A 20,841-nucleotide genomic window follows, 5' to 3' on the forward strand; every position below is an offset into this window, starting at 1 on the left:
TGTTCAGACTGGATTTGGCATTTTGTCTACCTATCGAGTCCTTACCCAGGACCTGGGATAGGCAGATGTGGATGTTTGATGGTATTACAGGTATCGTCGCAGGATGGAAGCAGTTCCTAATAAGGCCGCCTTTTGCAATTGACTAATAGCGAATTTGTCAATGCCAATGGTGTTCAAGTGGTGCTCCAGTTGTTTTGGGATTGCACCCAAGGAGCCTATTACTATTGGTACTACCCTTGCTTGCTTTTGCCACAGTCTTTCTATTTCTATTTGTAGGTCTTTGTATTTTGTTATCTTCTCCAGTTCTTTCTCTTCTATTCTGCTGTCTCCAGGCACTGCCACGTCCACTATCCAGACTTTTTTGTCTTTCTTATCGACAATTGTTAAGTCTGGAGTGTTATGTTGCAGTGCTTGTCTGTTTGAATTCTGAAGTCCCAGAGCAGTTTAATTTTATCATTTTCTATGACTTTCTCTATTTTATGATCCCACCAGTTTTTGCTTACAGGCAAATGATATTTTTTGCACATCTTCCAATGCACCATTGTTGCTACTTTGTCATGCCACTGCTTGTAATCAGTTTGTTCAATCTTCTTGCAACAGCTTACCAAGTGGTCCACTGTTTCTTCAGCTTCTTTGCATAGGCGGCACTTACTGTCTGTTGCTGTCTTCTCAATTTTGACTTTATATGCATTTGTCCTTAAGGCTTGGTCTTGTGCAGCCAGAATTAGTCCCTCGGTCTCTTTCTTCAATTTTCCTGCTCTTAGCCATTGCCAGGTTTTATTATTATCTGCTTTCCCAGCTATTTTTTTCATGTATTGGCCATGTAGTGCTTTGTCTTCCCATGCCTCTATTCTGTTCTTCATTTGGTCTTTCTTGTAGGCCAGTTTGGTCCCTCCAGTAGTCAGTAAGCCTTCCTGATATACTAATTTCAGTGCATCTTCATCATTGTTCTTCAGATATTCTTCCAAGGCCATTTTTTCTTCTTCAACCATCTGATGTACTTGTAGCATTCCACGCCCACCTATTTGCCTTGGTAGATAAAGTCTATCAATGTCACTGCGTGGATGAAGGGCATGATTCATTGTCATTATTTTTCTGGTCTTCCTATCCATTGCTTTTAGTTCTGCTTGAGTCCAGTCCACTATTCCAGCTGTGTACCTAATGACTGGGATTGCCCAGGTGTTGATTGCCTTTATGGTATTTCCTCCATTGAGTTTGGACTTTAAGATCTTCTTCACTCTCTTGATGTATTCACCTCTAATCTTTTTCTTGACTTCAGTGTGCTTGATGTTGTCAGCTTGAAGGATACCCAAGTATTTGTAGTACTCTTCCTCATCCAGACTCTTAATGTTATTTTCGTGGGGCATCTTGATTCCTTCAGTTTTCACTATTTTTCCTTGTTTGATAGTAAGTGTGGCACATTTGTCCAAGCCAAACTCCATTACAATATCTTGGCTATATATACGGACAGTGTTGAGCAGCGATTCTATTTCAGATGATGTTTTTCCATACAGCTTCAGATCATCCATGTAAAGGAGGTGGGATAGTCTTATTATTATTATTATTATTATTATTATTATTATTATTATTATTATTATTATTATTATTATTATTATTATTATTATAGTTCTTCACATAATCGGCCAGATATTTATATTGGATTTGGCATTTTTATCTACCCAAGTCCTTCCAAGGACCTGGAATAGGCAAATGTAGTTGTTTGATGATGTTAAATGTTTAGTTGTAGGATATAAGCTGTTCCAAGTAAAGCTGCCTTTTACAATTGACTGATAATTTTGTCAATGCCAATGGTGTTCATGTGGTGCTCCAGATATTTTGGAATTGTATCCAAGGTGCCTATTACTTTGGGTATTATCTTTGCTTCTTGGGAAAGACTTGATAGATGGATAATATGCCAGATCCAGTCTAAACATCTGGGTTACTATGCAACATGTAATTGGCAACTGTTAATTTAGGAAGAAAACTGGTGTTTGGTTGAAACAGTCAAAGAAATATTAGGATCTGCACTCTCTGTAGTACAGTGAAAACCTGAAATGACAATGTCTCATTACCATTGGTAAAGGAAACCAAAATATTTCCATTCAGCCGTAGTAGTCAGTGGCTAATCCTTGAATGAAACATGAATGGAAAGTACAAATGCAGTAAATCTGTATTCCACTGAACACTGTACATGGTGGGTTCCACACTATCGCCACCTCAGAAAGTATGGCCAGCAGTTCTGGGCTTAAAAAATCTGATGGATTATATGACAGCAGCATACAGAGAAAGCCCTAACTGAGGTTGAAGGTTCATTCTCTGAGCCTATGGATTGGTTTCCAAATGTTTTGTTACCAGGCTAGGTAACATCTTCAGCAGAGTTTAGGGATGTCAGTGTTCTCCAGCATGATTGGATGGAGAACCCACGGATGGGTTGTCTTAATCTATCTGCTCCAATTAGACTAAGTCTGAAATTTAGTACCGCCCCCTCTGTGCCAACTGCACCCCAGTTTTAGACTTAGTCTCTTTGCTCTAAGACACATTTTTTCTGATTGGGGAGGTTACAACAGGTGAGGGTCATTGAGAATTGAAGTGCTGGTTGGGGGGCTTGCATGGGTTGGTTGAGGTTGGTGCTGTCTCTGGTTAGCTGTAAGGTTGATTTGGATTCTGAAAATTCGTAGGCTGGTTGTAGGTCAATGTGTCGGTTGATAGAATTGGTTGTGGAGTTACAGGTTTCAATGAACTCATGAGCATGGCTGGTGGTAGCGTGACCAATGATTTTTGTGTTGCTCCAATTGAACTGGTGTGGGTAGAGATTAAGGATTTGGGATCATGACATTTGACTGCCACCCAGTGTTCATGGTCCTGGTTTCTAATTGATGTGATGTTTGTCCCACATAGAATTGGTTGCAACTGTTATAGTTGATTTTGTAGATTACATTGTTACTTTCATTCTTTGGTTCTGGATAATTCCTAGTGGAATGTAGCTGTGGGTTTGTTGGTTATTGCTAGAGGTTGGAGAGTGCTGTTCTAAACATTTGCATCCCAGATCTTGTCTTCCTTTACCCTACATTTACATACAGTATATGAACATTGCTGTGGTCAGTAATCAATCGAGTAAAAGTAATCATAGTTGTAAACAGAATTTACTAATTTCATTCCAGTGTGTGTGTGTGTGTGTGTGTGTGTGTGTGTGTGTGTGTGTGCACATACATACAACAAACATCTATGAACCAGAGGCATGCTGTAGTGGACCAGAGGAATCCTGTGGATATAATTTTTTGTATTTCAGTAAGGCATTTGATAAAGTAGACCACAACCTACTATTTAAAAATATAGCAAAATGTGGGTTAGACAGCATCACCACCAGATGTATTTGTAACTGGCTGACCAACTGAAGTCCTCAATGGAACTGCATCTACATGGAGGGATGTATGCAGTGGGGTATCCCAAGGCTCTGTTTTAGGCCCAGTATTCTTCAACATCTTCATCAATGATTTGGATGAGGAGACAGGTGGGGGACTCATCAAATTTGCAGATGATGTCAAGCTGACAGGAATAGTCAACACTCCAGAAGAAAGGTTTAAGATGTGCAGAAGGATCTTGACAAACTTGAACAATGGGCACTACCTAACAATATGAAATTTAATGGTGAAAAAAGTAAGGTTCCACATTTAGGCAAATGCACAAGTACAATATAGGTGATACCTCGCTCAACTGTGAGTGGGATCTTGGATTCCTAGCTGACAATCACTTAAATATGAGCCAGCAGTGTGCTGCAGCTACCAAAAAAGACAACACAGTGCTAGGCTGCATTAACAGAGAGATAGAATCAAGATCACGTGAAGTGTTAATACCACTTTACAATGCCTTGGTAAGGCCATACTTGGAATACTGCACCCAATTTTGGTCACCACGATGTAAAAAAGATGTTGAGACTCTAGAAAGAGTTTAGAGAACAGCAACAAAGATGATTAGGGGACTGGAAGCTAAAACATATAAGGAATGGTTACTGGAATTAGGTATGTCTAGTTTAATGCAAAGAAGGACTAGGGATGATATTATAGCAATGTTCCAATATCTCAGGGGCTGCCACAAAGAAGAGGGAGTCAAGCTATTCTCCAAAGCACCTGAGGATGGAAACTAATCAAGGAGAGAGGCAACCTAGAACTAAGGAGAAATTTCTGGATAGTTAGAACAATTAATCAGTGGAACAACCTTCCTCCAGAAGCAATGAATGCTCCAACAGTGGAAATTTTTAAGAAGAGATTGGAGAACAATTTGTCTGAAATGGTATATGGTTTCCTGCTTGACCAGGGGGTTGGACTACAAGACCTCCAAGGTCGCTTCCAACTCTATTATTCTATTCTATTCATATACATAGACACATTGGAAAATAGAACAAACAAGAAATTAATGGATTCTCTTTTTTTGTAAAAATAAAAATTGAAGACATTGTGTGGGATGCTGGTTGGAGTTGGAAGGGAGGGAGGGAGGGATTCACTTCCCATTAGCCAGTAAAAATTGAACAGAGGAAAAAAGGTTTTCTTAAAAGGTTCTGTTTATTCCTTCTCTGCTATCTACAGAAATGGTAAAAGTGCAATAAAGCTGATTTCTTTCTTCTTTAAGTCAAAGCAGTGTTCAAGCATCCAGACGTGGATCAGCGGGAGACATCAGAGAAAGATACTTTCTCAAGTCCATCAACTTCTTAGTTCTTCTTTGGATTCATTTTATTTGCTTTAAGACACAAAAAAGAAAGTAATACAAAACATACAAAATATGCAAAAAAAAAAGAAAACAAAACAAACAGGAAAAAAGAAAATGTTGTGTTATAGGTATGGAAAATGTCTTGGTTTTTTTAAAGCACAGCCTTAAAGATTGACCCTACAGAATAATATTGATCCATCTTTCCATTCCATCAGCAGTTAGTTCAAAAACAGAGAGTGAACACATACAGTATCATAAAGCTAAGATTATAAGTTCAAGGTGGCATTTTCTTTTCATTGAAAAAGAATAATTTCTTTTGTTATGCCTGGTAGATCCATAGTTCCTGATTTAGTGGTAGATACCAATATTTTGGTACATAATTGAGGATATTTACGTACATAATTAAACTACAGCCTTTTCCCCAAACAACAACAGGGCCTTTGGCACAACATGAATCATCTCTGGGTTGGAATTTAATTGCAGAAAGCAGGCTACTTGGAATGTGATAAAACACAGAAGTTTGGAAGAGTACTTGGTTTTCCATTTAAGATCCCAGAAGAAGCAGCAACAAAGAGACAGGGCAAAATGGAGCATCTTGGTTTCATATCTTTGCTTTGGGTGAGATCACAAAAGGCTTCCATAATTACACCTTCCTCGCTTGCTTGCTTGCTTGCTTGCTTATTTATTTATTTATATGAGTGCTTTCAAATAAGTATTAACTCCTGTCAACTGTCTGGCCTAGTCCCCGCAGCTTTCTTTTTTTAAGAAGGAATTTGCTTCCTAGGGCTGAGAGAGAGTGACTGACCCAAGGTCATAATGAGGGAATGAAACTTATCCCTTCTCCCAAATGACAATAAAAAGTTTATAGTCCCAGAAACTTGAAGGAGATGCATTCAGTCAGTCAGTCAGTCAGTCAGTCAGTCAATCATTCCCCACTCAGTTTACTCACAGGCATCCATGCTGGCATTTGAAGTGTCAAGTTAATTGACCATCACTGGTGTTTTTAGGAATGTGCCAATGTCAATAGGCAATCTCACTCCACTCAGACCCTTAATCTTTAAAAGTGGGGTTTATAGGGTAGGAATCAGGAAGCAACATTTGGGATATACAATTATTACAGGAGGACTGTCAATTAATTGCCAGAACCACAAGCTACACTAAGCAGCCCATTTGGATTGTGATTGCTGCCTGGAGTTTAGTGAGCACTGGACCTGTAGCTTGGTAGCAACCAGAAGAGTAGCCACACTGAAGCAGTGCAGGAACTTTTGAAGGGATGCAAAGATTTGATGCCACTTTACAAGTTTTAAGACTTTTATTTATTATAAGGACTAACCATCAAAACTTATGTGGATACAACAACCTGCCAAGCCTAAGTGGGTAGAGTTAATGGGACAATAGGAAAGTATTTGCTACATTGTGGTATATCCAGTCCTTGGAAAATAAAGAACCCTCACAGTCACCCAGATGGCTTTGGGCCTGAGCTGTCTCTCAGTTTCTAGTGCAGGGCCCTAACTGTGGCATTAAACAGGCTGCATAGCACCATATAGACTCTTTTTATTTCCATTCTTTCTATTGCTATTGAATATGATTTTATTGCAAGAATCTTTTGCAAATTTCTTTCATAAGGCTTAGAGCAGAATCAAAATAAGGAGTAATGAACTGTTTTCTCACCGGGAAGATAAATAACCTGGGAAGGGTTAAACTAGATGTGACATTAATTGCATTACTGTCATTACTGTGCTTAGTTTTTAAAATGTTTCTATAACAGATAATGGGAGTGTAAGGCCAGGGTCAGGATGGGGACCCCAGAAGCAGAGCTAACACTTTCCTCTTATGGTTTGATCTAATTAACATCATCCCAAAGCTGTTTTCGTTTGGAAAGGAAAGCTTCTGTTTGCACCCAAGGCTTTATAGCAGGGGTATCAAACTTCCGGCCCGCGAGCTGGATGCATCATGACAAAACCATGCCCATTTTGCCAGCAATGGCAAAAAAGTCTCGATACATTGTGACACGTCATGTGACGTTGCGTGTTTGACACCCCTGCTTTGTAAGGAGATTTTTGACTTTTGGTTTCACATTCAGAAGGCATGGTTTTCCACTGTTAAAACCACAGAAAGTGGAAACTAGACCGAACTAGAATTCAGTCAGTTAAGCCAACATGAAATATCTATAGATGGAAATCAACAGAGTGCAGTCTTCTTCACTGTGATGCCCTCAGAATGATGGGAAGTAAAATAAAGCATATTTAAAGGATGTCAGGGTAAGGAAGGCTATTATATTGGATAACAAAGCATCTGTAGTGCTCTTTCCTTACCTTGTGTTACATTTACTTATTACTATTTATATTTGGAACAATGGTGAGGATAAACACTTGCCCTTACTTTTTGTCTATCCATTTCAGACTTTTAACAATGAAATTAAGGAGCCAGCTAAAATCAATAAGAATGAATCTAATATATTTACAAAATGAATTGTTCGTGTGTTTCTCAGGTATATCTCTTCACTTATGATAAGTTTAATCATATCAAGAATGAGTGGTTTCCTAAAGAAAAACTGGATAGGTTTTCTAAAGACCATGATACTGTTGTTCTGAAAATACATTCATAGAAAGAGGTGACAAAGAGAGCAATAAATATTTTCTTTGTCGTATGAATTATTAAAAAAGGTGTCACTGAAAAGTCGAGTTATGTTTTTAATTCTTTTTTTTCAAAACAGAATCACTTAGTGCTTTTGAAATCAAAACTTCATACATTCATTGCTGTTGTAAGTGGGTTCTGCCATGAGCATTATGACAGTCTGGGCTGCTTTTCATATTTTCAGGGATGTAATCGAATTAATTCAGTTGAGTTCTTGCAATATCTTCTATTTCTGTAAGGAAGAGTTAGAGACCTAGCAAATTCAGGCTGAATAGAGAGCTCATGATTTCCAACAGCAGACCCACCCATACTCCAGATACCCCTTATGTCCATTCTCACCATATGACCTGATTCCACTACCCTCATTCCCTGGGCCAACTGTTCTCTCTACAACCATGTCTACTGTTGGAATGACATGCTGTTGCAAATCTGGAAACAAATTTCATCCAGTTTCCCATTAGGCAAAATCCAGGTTGAGAATCAGTCAAGCTAAAGATGGATGGCCCAGTATGGAACCTTCAGTTATCTCATTTAGATGATATTCTTGCATAAACCCTAGCCTGTGTTTCTATGGCTTGCTGGTGCTCAAAAGGCAACTAGATTCTACCATAATCTTCTCCAAAGTTTCAGTATTTACAGTACCATTTTGAGAATTCTTTTTTCTTGTCATGTTGGCTTGGAATTCTTGTTGGTCCAAAACATCCAGAAGGTAGAAGAAACCTGAGTTACTTTCAGTTGGAAAATGGGATGGAGATGACCACAATGTAATGAATTGCACATATATTGTCTCTGTGATGTTCCGTCATGACATACATCATTAACTGAGGAAATGTTCTCCACAAAATATATAGATATGGGGAACACAAGTTCATATTATTATCAATCAGGTTCATCTGCCTTCAACTATATCATTGGGATTATAATTTTCAACATGCCAAACAGACATTTAGTCTTCATATATGGAATGAGCTTGACTGAAAAAGCCCATTCTGGAATACATGCCTAATTAGTCTTCTCCCTGAACGATTGCCACTCTGGGTTTTGCCTCATAAGTCTCCACTAGGGTAAATGCTATGAGGTAGCATTAGCTTAGCAGCTGTTTGATCTTTCTGCAATAGAAGCTTGTGGAGTTGCGGATTAGCTACTCAATCTAGTGGCAATAGCTTTCCAATAGACATGTACGGAATCATTGATTAGTTTGTCCTCTTCTTGTTTGCATTGGAACGCTGTTCAATTTACACCAATTAAAGAATGCTTGGTTTGTGTATTGAAGAATAATTAAGGGACTGAATTCCCTATAGGCTGCTAAAATGACATCTGACTGGAATGGTGATTACAGCATGAAGGCAACATTAGTATTTAAATAGTTTGACTGCTATATAAAATCGTTACAGCAGCTCACCATGAAAAAGAGCATTAGTTAATTTTGCCTATAACTGAATTATTTCTATGTATTTCCCTAACCCATTTAAGCATATTTGACAAGGTTAATCTTAAAACAATTCCACAGTGATCGGTTTCAGATCCAGCTAAAAGCACCATTTTTAATAATTAGAAATATTTCACAGCCTGTACACTGTATGGCTGTGTTAAATCTAAATATAGAAAAATGCCAAAGTACACTCAGATGTATGTTTCATACTAACTCATCATTATTTCTGACTATGAGTGACTATATACCATTATATAAAGTATTCCATGGCGATATAGTAGATGCTGGTTTTTATCTTCTAAGAAATGCTGAGCTGAGACATTCATTGAATAGATGTGCTATGATAATGAAATGAATAATCTTTTCTTACTATGAGTATCATTAGGATAGGATTTCAAGGAAGAGTTCTGGAGGCCCCATCAGCAGAATGAGCAGAATGGTCTAGGTCAGGAGTATAATACTTGTTAATATTTAAAATGAGAGCTGGGAGCGAAAGACACAGAGGTTAAGTGTAGTAAAAAAAATCTAAACTACTGAATAAAGACATGGAGAAACACAAAAGATATGGATGTGACAAGTATGGAGAAAAAAAGTTTCCAAATTTTATTTTTATTTTACTTGTAGGTTATTCTAATTGCAAACAACTCTGAAGTTTCTGCTTTTCATACCAGCAAAAACAAATGGGTGGTCAACCACATGATAAGCAACAATGCCTGAATGGTAGATCAAAGCTAATTTAGTAGATCTAAATGTTCAAGAAACCAAAGATTTTCTACCATTGTTTAAAATTGCTGTTCACAGAGGTTGATCATACAAAGTGTCCCAAGAAACAAACAGTAAATGATTAGTACATTGGCAGCAAAACAGTTTGGCAGCCTAGTCTTATAAATTGGCTTTAGCTGTTGTAATGTAAACAGTAGTTCATCTTGGACCACTTTCTTGATGCCAGCACTAATGAACTACTCCATTTGGATGCTTTATTCAAATCCAGATTCCATTCCTAGTCCGGCCTGAAAAATTGAATATCACTTGTCTTATGCCAAAGCTTGGACTAGAAGTTTCTACAATTTTGCACAAGATTAATTCACCTAATAGACAAAATCTTATCAGACTCAAGCTACAATTTTCTAACCTACTAGACATATCCTGACAGATTCTCGGGTTGATTACCCAGAACCTCTTCCTCCCTCCCCATCCAAGTTCAGAATTGCATAATTTCTTATTTTGGGTCTCTTTCTGGAATATATTGTCTCCTTCCTGGGAAACTTTGTTGCTCTTGCCAAGATTCCCTCCAACTCCTTCTCCAGTTGCACATTCTGTAACAAGTAGTTTCCTATCCTTAGGAAATCATTATTAATTCTCAGCCATATTACAAATCCTGGAGAATCAACATTCCAATATATGCTATCTCTAGATTCTAAGAGTTAGAATGATAATTAGTAAAATGCTATAAGTGTTGTCATTTTCTGTAACTTAAAATCTTACTGACAGCACAATTCCTTTTGTTTTGTGTTTTTAAGATTTAAAACACACCAAGATGCATGTACACTGCTTATTTTTATCTTCACTACCTTCTTGCCATGTCTACAAAAATAGCACGTTTATTCTATGTTTAGGTTTTTCAGGATATTATGCTGATCATGGACTGTTTCAAGATCTTATGGCAACATCCTTCATTGAAGTATTTCTAGGAATTCTTTGAAACATGCTCTTATTTCCAACATGCTCTTTAACTGATAGACAGCTTTACTGTTATAAAACAGAATAAGCTTCAGTAAAGGCCTCTAGGGGGCATTAAACCAAAGTCACAATTGTTCCCAAATGTTCTTACAGTCATATACCAACCATTGTGTACAGCAGAAATTTAAAATTTATATTTTATATTATTTATTTTATTTTTTTGTTCTGAATGCTTCTTCTAAATTCCCCTTACTCATTTGGTCTCTTTACATCACATTACCCAGAGTCTTTGTATTTTATCTGCTGACTTTGTCAAAGAAATGCAGCATCTTTCTGCTTTAATGTTTTCTGTGTTTTTTTAATCCAGATTATACCAGACACAAATAAAATTGTACTTTATTTCCTGGAAAATTTTTAAGTAACAATAACCAAAATACCCCAGAGGTTGGAGTAAAACTGATGCAGGGGCATTTGTCAACTGGCAAACTGAGAAGTGCCATGTGAACACTCTATTTTAAAAAGAGAAAAATAACCCCTATGGAATAGTCACCACCCACACAAATAAAGCTGGACATGCATTCGTTTTTTTTAAAGTCATGCCAATTTGAAGGATAGCTTTGAAAAAGTCTTGGCCGTTTCAGTATAGTTTAACATACAACAGCTTGCTGAAGATATGAATAGAAAGCAAACAGTAACTCTATTTTTCACGCTTCTTTTCAGAGTTCCAACTGGCAATAAGGGCTTCGTGTTTAATTCTTACACTTTAAATGAAATATGAGGGCTTTGCACCTTAAAAAGAAATTGCTTTTCAACCTCTCATCATTTCTTTTTATTACACATGTGCCCTTAGGTGGATAACAGATGGACACAACCTACATAATAATAAATACTCACACTCACATGCTCCATTCTCAGATTATCTGTAAACCAACAGGGCAATAGAAGCAGGTATGTTTACCATCATTTTTAAAAGGGTGAAATTTAAAGCTGCCCCTTAACCCTTTGCATTCTCAAGACCAACTTTGTATGAAGTGTAAAGTGACTGGACTTCCACTGAGAAAATGCATGTGGGATACCCTTATAAGTCAGTACTAGAGTTCAAAACAGTCTAGAAGATGGCTGTGACAACATGTTCAAACCCCTGTCTTTTTTCACATGTGTCAAATAATAAAACTGGGACAGACTACAATCATGCGGTTGTGGCCATCACCTTGTCATTTCTTACATTTCTGCAAATGTCCCCACCTCACTCTGTGACTATATTAGTGATGTTATGTCAGGATACATACAAGAGACATAGTTTGATGTACTAGTTAATGCACCAAGTTATAAACTAGGAAACTGTGAGTTCTAATCCTGCTTTAGACATGAAAGCCAGCTGAGTAATTTTGGGCCAGTCACAGTGTCTCTCAGTTCATCTCATCTTGTAGGATTATTGTTGTGGGAAAAAATAGGAGGAAGGAGTATTAGGTATGTTCACCACCTTGAGTAATTTATAAAAAAAAATTGGGATTAAAAAAACTAAATAAGTAATATAATAAACACCAGTGTCTATGTACAAAGACAGAGCTCATAGTTTTTCATGTTAGTAGCCTGACAAATCTAGTCTTGTTATTAAATCAGGACACCATTGGAAAAACACAGATACATTTGCTTTTTTAAAACTAGAATGGATCCATTTATCCTTAAAATTAAATGTTCACCCAGACACAAGATCATTATTGTGATATAAAGAAGGCTTATCTTACCTTACCATCCTCAGTAATCTAAAGTTCCAGCAATTGACTCTTTAGGGTGATGTCTTGGCAGCTGTTTCCATAATAACTGCATGTATAAACAGATAATGTTAAAAAAAAGAAGAGCTCTAAATCAGGAAACCAGAATCATTCAAAAGTGAGATGGTGGCATATAAATTTGATAAATAAATAAATTTAAAATAGCAATAGAGCCTTTGTCCTTCAACCGTAGGGAACAGCTTGATATTCCAGACTAAAGAAAAAAAAATCCTAGTTACTAAAAGGCTTAACTGTTAAAAAAAAAAAAAGTCTACTCTACTCTGATTGGTTATGTTACATCCTTCATTAGACTTGTTCACAATAATCAGTTGGATCTCTTAAATTCTCAGAATTCTAAGAGCTGAAGTCTATAGATCTTAAAGTTGCCAAGGTTGAGAGACACCGGTTTCTATATTATAGTTTATAAACAATATAAAACACAATTATTAAACTGCATAATACAGCTGTAAAAAAAAGCTTAATTATGAATTTAGATCCATGCATCCCGTTTCTGGCACCCTCTGCTTAATCCTATGTATGTTTCTCTACCCATTTAAACACATGAACAGTGGAATGTCTGATCAGTTCCACAGCACAATGAATTAGCATTAACACAGGAAAGATTGTCTTGTACCTCTTGGGACTGCAGGCATTTTTCTCAGCAGAGGAATCCAAGAGTACTGAATACATTTCCTGCTCTGTGGCTCAATTCAAGCATATACAGTATTTTGCTTGGGAAATTATTTCTCGAGTTTTCATACATGTTCTTCCTCTGATGGTTGCAATCATACTGCCTGCCAAGGTATAAAGTTGAAAGTTGGCCAGCAATGTGGATTTTCCCCTTCCCTCCCAAAAAAAAAAAATCTCTCTCCCCAGCCCACATACCCATAAAATCACAATTCCCATAATACTCAATTTGTCTTCCTTTTATCAGGAATGCTTAAGGATAGAAGCTTAAGGAATGTTATTCTCTCAGTTATCCTTTAACAGTCAAAACAAACCAAAGATGGAAGACAGGATGGTGATTTATAAAATATATCTGAGAATGAATTGCCTTGATTCTTGTATTTGATTATTACTAGCATCCTGAATGCTGGTGCAAGGGATTTTTTTTTCCTTTGGTACATTGAGCTTAATCAAAAATTGCCTGGCCATATATTTATAGCATCTGTGATCTGATTCATTACTAGTTTTAAAAAGCAAAAGATAAATGGGAAAGCTAGTTGTATTTTCTACCTGCAAGATACTTTTCATTTTATCTGCAGTCCTGCCAAATACTAGCATCTAAGAAAATTCCCACATTCCATCATATGAAGCTAATAGTTTGAATCTCTTCCTTTATCAATATGCATGAATAACCTGTATGGTTACCAGGCATATCAATTTTTAAACTTGGTTGCTTCTGATAAATGTCAGTGAAAAGTCTGGGACTATTTTGTTTAGGATTTAGACATTCAAAACTCCATCTTAAAATGCTGAAAAATTTCAATAATTAGTAGTGTCCAATACGGACTCCAAGAATCTTTGCGGGGGTCAGAGTTTGGCTCATGTGGTTATGGCTACTATATTGACTTTTTTACTCCCTCTCTTGGAACTCCGGATATATTGGATGCCTTCTAAGCAAATTAGACAAATGCATGGGGGACACATGTTAGTTTGAATGGCTATACATTATCACTGGTACACAAGCTACATGACTAAATGATGCTTCTGGCTTCTGCTGATTACTGTAGGAGAAAATATCTTCCACAGATTGTCTTATGTATGTGTGAGTTTATGGATCCAGCTTTTAATAAAGACATCCATATTTGAGGTTATTGGTATCTTTGCAGTTGGAAAAAAGCATGGTCATGCATGAGTTACTCAGAGCCAGGATTTCTTCTTCAGTACCAAATTTTAAATAATTCCACTGTGGAGCACATACATAGGCAAGTGAGTGTACATTATGTATTGCTCTCTTTATAAATTATTACTTTGTCCTTAAGCTTTCCATGGTTCTTATCCATACAGCATCTCCCATTCTCCAGAGTTCAATTTTCTAACAACATATGGCATATCTCAGAATGCCTTTATTTTATTCATATGCTGATCTTTCCTTACAAGAATCATTTACTTGATTTATATCTCGTCTTTCTATTCAACTGAAATACTCACAACTGACGCAATCAATAAAATGCAAAATCAAAATTCAAATACAGTTAAAAATCAACAGCAACATTACTTAGAAATTAAACTCCTTGTGAAAAAGCTGCATTTTAGTTAATGTTCTATAGGAAAAATGAGTGTTGAGATGACTGCTGTAATTCTCAAGGGAAGACAGCACAAGGGAAGACCCTCTACTGTATCTTAGACAGCCGAAGCTATGACAGCAAGGGTATCTTCCAAAGTGCCTCTTCTGCAAATCTGAATGCCTGAAGAAACATTTGAGGAAAAAGGAGGTCCTTAAGTAACTGTTTAGGGCTTTAAAATTATTGCCAACATCTGGAATGGTGCCCAAGAGCAGCCTAATCTTTCAGTGTTGATATCGTACTGTACCTGTATCTTCCACTGGTGAATAATCTAGCAGCAGTATTTTGCACCAATTGGAACTTCTAGACATTTTTAATAGCAGCCCCATATAATGTTTATTGTAATAAGACTTACACCCAGAGTGCACTGGAGTTGCGTGGCCAGTAAATTTAAAATAGCAATAATAATCACTTGAATACTATTGGCAACTGACAAAATCATCATCAGTCAATGCAAAAGATAGCTTTATTGAAACAGTTTACATTCTTCAGTGATTCCTTTCACACCATCAAAATTTTATCTGCCTATCCCAGGTCCTTGAGAAGGACTCATAAAAATGACAATTCTAGCCTAAATATCTGGCTGACTGTGTGACCAACAATAAAGCAAGGTGTAGATAACGATCAAATTAAAAGATTGCAAGTGAGATACTTATATGATAGTTTGTGAAGGTAACTTTATTTTTTCCTATCACACTGAAGGTGGATGATCTGTGATGATCTCAAAGTCTCTTCTCCTCGAATATATTTTAAAGCTTTCTGCTGAGAATAAGCTTACTTTTTAAAGGATATTATTCATATGGCTACAAGAGGACTGCCTCAGATATCTCTGATTTCTATATATACATAAATTATAAATTAAAATTGAGTTTCTCTAGTACTAGAGAGTGCATACAATTGCTCCTCAAAATCATGCCGCTGTCTCACTCACTTTTATTTTTATTTTTTTGTTTGAGAGCTTGTGCTTGTGACAAGAGGGGAATAAAAGGCCCATAATATCCCACAGGCTCCTAAAATGATCTATCCTCCTGCTTGATTACGGAGGCCTCTTTGCTTGCATTGCTGTCCATTAGTCTTAAAGTCTTCAAGAGTGGCATACAAAAATGGCACTTTAATATGTTTCAGATCTCTGTTTCTAGAATGCCTGTGATGTGCTTTTGGCAGACCTTGATTTATATTTGTCAATAGTAATGTTCCATCAAGGTGATACTGTAGTATCTGGTCTATAGGTGAATATCTATTTACATGCTTCTAAAATTCACTCGATTGTTTTTTCCATTCCTGCTCAGATTTGAATATCTGGACTTTAGAGATATTTGCTGGTGTTTCTGGGAGTTGCAATCTTTTTTTCCTAAGTAGTCTTTCCTATTGTCTATAATCTGTAACTTCTATAATTTACTGTTTCAATGCCCTATTTCCTTATTATAGCTTTCTCTTGACCAACTTCAACTAGATTTATTTTAAAAATTCATTTTACCTTGATTCTTAAAACAGCTCTTTTATCTTTACTTCACTAATTCCTACTTTTTAATACTTAGCTCTGATTCTCTAGCTTCTGCCTACCTTCCTGCACTAATCTGTTACCTATTTTACCCTCAGGCAACCTGATATCTCTTTTCAGCCACTACTTTATTATTTACATTCATTGAATATTCTGATCTTTACTTCTTGTTTCTTCTACTTTCTTGTTGTTTCTGAATTATCCAATGGCAGATGACAACTTTCCCTATTCTCTGTGCTTACCCTCCTTCCCCACCCCCTTCTCCCCAGTGCTTATCTTCTGACTTCTACTCAACAGGGGCCAATTTCTGAACTTCTGTGGAGTGGCAGTCAGCACACTTCTCTTCCTTTCCACTCTGGAGCTTTTGTTCATTCCTTTGCTGTAGCTGGTTTTTCCTTCACCAGTATCCCATAAGTAAATTACTGCAGCCATTCCATCACTTCTATCTCCAGTAACCTGTCTAGCATCCAAGCTTTTCACAGCCAGATGGATGGGTGTTTTCTGCTCCTGAGATTTCTGTCTCCCATCTGAAGGTTTTTGTTTTGGTCATTTCAGATATACAGGAGTTTTTTCCTACTAGATTTTCTTTTATTGGAACTCACCTGTAATCTACTCCCTTCTGGGTAATCTGAACCCTTCTTTGGGACTTGCATGTATCCAGGTGCTGCTACTAGTCTTGCTGCACACAGCTTTCTGTACTCTGGTCAAGTTTCCCTAGATGCTGTTTTCTACGACCTTAGCTTTTACTTCAGCTAAGCCCTTGGTAAGCATCACTGGGTTAAAATCCTCATCTCTTTGGTGATATAGATTTGCTATTGAGAACCAGCAGAGATAGACTTTAAGGGCAACCAGAGCAGGAGAAGAAAAGAGACAGAAAAAAAGGGGCAGCCTTTCTTTACCATTCCCACCAAGTAGAGAGCATGGGTGAAAGAAAACTTGCAATAAAGCTAGTGCTAAAAGTAGTGAGTAACACCTAAAACCCAAGACCTCCAATTATGACATGGAAAGAGAAATGGAAAAGAACTACCTCAGAGTGACTGGTAGGTGGATCTAGCATATTAGAATAAGTTTGGTCTAAATTTGGTCTGGTAGTTAAGCAGTGGTTAAGGCACTGGGCTAGAAAACCAAACACTGAGTTCTAGTCCCACCTTAACCATGAAAGCCAGCTGAATTATTTTGGGCCAGATACTCTCTTTCAGCCCAATTCACTTCACAGAGTTTTTGTTATAGGGAATAGGAGGAGGAAAGTATGTTGGATATGTTCACTGCCTTGAGTTATTTGTAAATAAAAGTTGGCTATTAAATAATAAATAAATAAATAAATAAATAATAAAATAAATAGTTACAGAGTAGAAGTAAATAGGATCAAATAAAGCTAAAATTAAAATGTATAAATAAAAACAGTATGAATTTGCAGGTTAGAAAAGAAGCTTTGAAATTAGGATAGGGAAGAGAACACGGTTGCTGCCAAATAAAAATGAATGAAGTGTCCAGAACACAATACAGAAGTACAAAATAAAGAGAATAAAGAGAAAGTGACTGGAGCTAGCTAGAACAGCAATAGCAAAGAAAGGTGTGGACTTCAAGGCAAAAAATCACAGCACTCAAGTACAATGAAGACACAGTAGAAAGTTAATTTACAGAAAGAAGCTTTAAAAGAAGATAAATGCAGTAAAGGTAAAGAAACAAGACACTAATCAAATAAAAAGGCCTTTGCTTTTCACTTAATAAGCAAAGTTTATTTTTCTTGTTCACATTGTTTAAAAAACACTACTGCTCTGTGTGAATCACCTATGCCATCCGTAGATCCTAAGAAATTGTCAGGTTTTTCTTTTGTTTCGTTTTTCTGATAATATTTGTGTAATTCTTAGTTTCGAGGTAGGCCACATTAACCATGGGCAACAGTAAGCCAGGAGATACTCTTAATGACCACTAAGATCCCTGCTTTTTTAAGGTTTAATTAAACATTTACCTTAGTGTGATTTGCACTAAGAATATCTCTAGTGGATATGCTGGGTTTTGGTCTCCTGTTTTAATATTCCAAATTTTCTTTTGTCTTTCTGGGCAATGGATGATTAGCTGCTCAGTCATGAGCTTGTGAACAAGCAAGCTACCACAGCAGCCACTTGATTAGAACATCTAAGACACATTCTCAACATTCCTTATGAACATCTACTAAAATAGATTGGGATATTTGTATTACATAAACAATGTGTTCTCCTTTATACTTTCTTGTTACTCTAATATTAGTCAGCAATTTCCATTATATTCAAGTTCAGCAGAATATAACAATTTTAAAACATTTAATTTTTTATTGGTAAGTATAACAATTAGACAATATGATTTACAACTAAAAATATAACATTGCTAATATAATAAAAAAGAATAAACAAAATAGTAATTGAGTGACTGAAGAAATTATGTATACATATAAAATACTACTATAAAAGTAGCTCAACTTTAACATTAAATCTAGCTATATTGACTATTACATCATCTTCTCAGTTTCAATATGGTATATTATTTCAGTACAATATATAATATACAAACTCTTAATATTCTGTTTTATTTCAATATGTTAGTATAATAAATAAGATGATATTCTACAATATTAAATAATCTGGATATTAATGTTATAGGCATTATGATTATTTAACCTTGTCTTAAATTGTAACTGTAACATTAGAAATGAATTATAAATAAACAGCATACATCAAGTTATTTGTTTTATAATAAGGATTTTGATCTTATCAATTTATTATTAAAGCTTCTATCATGTTATGACTTTGGTGTGTAGATATATATTTACATGTATATATGTATGAATATAGATATGTATTTTTATGCATACTGATAAAGGAAAATAAGCGAACAAAATAGAACAAGGATCTAACATTTTTAATGTGTAGTATTGAAATAAATACTTATCAATAAAACAAAAGGCAGGATACAAAAAATAAGAAGAAAGAAATATATTTAAATGAGCTTTCAGTCTCAGGCAAAAGTGTTAAGAATTTAGAATCATAATAGCTCCTTCAATATTTGGCTCTTATAGTGACCAAGCAGTAGTCTCTGGAAAGTTCACCACAGTCCCTAATGCTTAAATCAAAACTGGAAGCCAATTACAGTCTTATCCTGCAGAAAGCCGTGGTTATTGTAAGAATGAGAAATGTTCATGGTAGCTTCTTTTTCTAGGAATCTTTGATTCAATACAAATTGCATTTAGCATCTAAAAGGTGTTCCAAATATGAAAATTGCCCTTCTGCATTTCATTTTCCAGCAACTAAGATGCAGGCTTTAGGACTTTAACACTATGTACTATTTTTTTTCCCTCAAGTCTTTCATTTTATGTAATAAGCAACTTCAAGAAAAGCCAAAAGCTTAATCTGAAGCATTATAATAGTTTGATTAATCTAATAACACCATTATGCCATTATGGTTTTTATTTACACCATACTACTTACTTTGAACTCTTCTGAATGAATACTCCTACCTTACACTTTTATCTATTTTTTTCAAGAAATTATCAAGATTTAATGTGTTGATGTTTTGTATTGCTCTTGAATAAATGTATTTCTTGTATTATGAATGACAAACTTATTTAGTCTTCTACCACTCTGTTTATTACACCATACTTACTGCTGAAGTGAAACTGTTTAAACAGAGTAACAAAAGTTACTTGATAACTTTTGCATTTTAACAAGAGATTGAACATATATAGAGAGAACACACTCTCATATGTATATATCAATCTTTCTTTTAATTTTTTTCTAATATAAATTTTGCTACAGTTAAATATGCAACTACATCTTGTTTTTACATAAACCATTGATATAATAAAGAAGTGTTGTCCATTTAGCACAATGTGTGATAAACAATGAATTAGATTTCACACATGCATAAAATAGTGTTCTGTTCTATAAAATAGGAAATCAATTTTATCTGCTTCCATTTTATTCATGCATAAACCAAGCTTTGCTGTATTATTAGAATGGTTAAACTTCATAGTTTCACAGCTTCCTGAAAAAAAATTGTCTTTTCTTCATGAAAAGAGAGATTCTTCCATTTCCTAAGGTGAAATGGCAACATTTTTCTGGAAAAATTGCACACTCATGTCAGTACAGTAGCTCCACTTTTTCACACTTTACTTCCTTCAAAAGTCTTGAGGGAAAGCACCATGCAGAGATTTATGGAGCTTGAGTTTGTCAAATTCTTGTATCACTTCTTCCTAAGAGACTTCATGCTATAGAAAGGCCATGGTCCAGTTTCTGTGCCCAGAGTATTTGGTACAGACATTCCTGGGTCATTCTCAGAGATGAGGTTGAAAGAAAATTTCCATTTCAACTGTATAGTATATAAAGATCATGTCCATTTGATCCATATCATGTTAAGGGTGCTACTCTCTTCAATAAACTGCATCTGTATTGAATAAATTGCCTAGCCTAGAAAATAGGAATACTGATTAAATCAAGATTTCTCAAAGAAAAGGAACAAGGTTACTTTTCTCCCCATTCATATAGAAATTGCTACTAAAATGTTCAAGGATGCTATGGGGACCCTCCATTCTCTATCATAAATATCTGAATGTAGGAAAACCTATTTCACTATCCATATCCTAAAGACAGGTTGACAACTTCCTGCCCTCTCCCAACACCTATTTTTGCCACACACACATTCATTTCTACATTGTGTTTAAGAAATGCCTGGAATTGATTTCCTGTACCTCGTTCTCATGATGACAATGCAGCCCTTATAGAGTCAGTCCATTGGAGTTGAGTAGCTAATAAATTTAAATAAATAAATTGCCAGTACTAACAAGTTGGT

The 20,841-nt window shown here is 35.9% G+C and overlaps 1 long non-coding RNA gene across 1 annotated transcript in view; it reads right to left on the reverse strand.

The window, feature by feature from the left end:
* Nucleotides 1-15,852, reverse strand: part of LOC120301042 — a 28,247-nt gene extending 12,395 nt beyond the window's left edge. Inside the window, exons 1-2 of the long non-coding RNA XR_005554807.1 lie at nucleotides 12,863-15,852; nucleotides 12,202-12,277 (exon numbers count right to left, since the gene is read on the reverse strand). This is a non-coding gene — a long non-coding RNA (uncharacterized LOC120301042). The remainder of the gene's footprint in view (nucleotides 1-12,201; nucleotides 12,278-12,862) is intronic.
* Nucleotides 15,853-20,841: the final 4,989 nt, after the last annotated feature.

The sequence above is a fragment of the Crotalus tigris genome, unplaced genomic scaffold, assembly GCF_016545835.1.
Source record: "Crotalus tigris isolate CLP2741 ecotype Arizona unplaced genomic scaffold, ASM1654583v1 scf7180000024366.1712601, whole genome shotgun sequence".
Lineage (NCBI taxonomy): Eukaryota > Metazoa > Chordata > Lepidosauria > Squamata > Viperidae > Crotalus > Crotalus tigris.